The sequence below is a fragment of the Trichechus manatus genome, unplaced genomic scaffold, assembly GCF_000243295.1.
Source record: "Trichechus manatus latirostris isolate Lorelei unplaced genomic scaffold, TriManLat1.0 scaffold00025, whole genome shotgun sequence".
Lineage (NCBI taxonomy): Eukaryota > Metazoa > Chordata > Mammalia > Sirenia > Trichechidae > Trichechus > Trichechus manatus.
In genome coordinates, this window is record NW_004443961.1 from 22,940,624 (window position 1) to 22,941,272 (window position 649).

Here is a 649-nt window from a genome sequence, read left to right on the forward strand (position 1 = left end):
CTACATAACTTGAAAAAATAGAAAGAAAAGAGCAAAAAAAGCCCACAGCCACCAGAAGAAAGGAAATAATAAAGATCAGAGTAGAAATAATTGAAATAGAGAATAGAAAAACAATAGAAAGAATCAACAAAACCAAAATTTGGTTCTTTGAAAGGATCAACAAAATCGACAAACCACTGGCCAAACTGACAAAAGAAAAACAGGAGAAGATGCAAATAACCCAAATAAGAAATGAAATGGGAGCTATTACAACAGACCCAACTGCAATAAAAAGAATCATAACAGAGTATTATGAAAAAATATACTCCAACAAATTTGAAAACCTAGAGGAAATGGATTAATTTCTATAAACACACTACCTACCCAAACTAACACAAAGTGATGTTGAAAATCTGAACAGACCCATAACAAGAGAAGAGATTGAAAAGATAATTAAAAAAACTCCCAACAAACAAAATTCCTGGCTCAGATTGCTTCACTGGAGAATTTTACCAAACATTCAGAGAAGACCTACCAGTACTACTCAATCTATTTCAGAACATAGAAAAGGAAGTGACACTTCCGAATTCATTCTATGAAGCCAGCATAACCCTGATACCAAAACCAGGCAAAGACACCACAAAAAAAGAAAATTACAGACCAATATCTC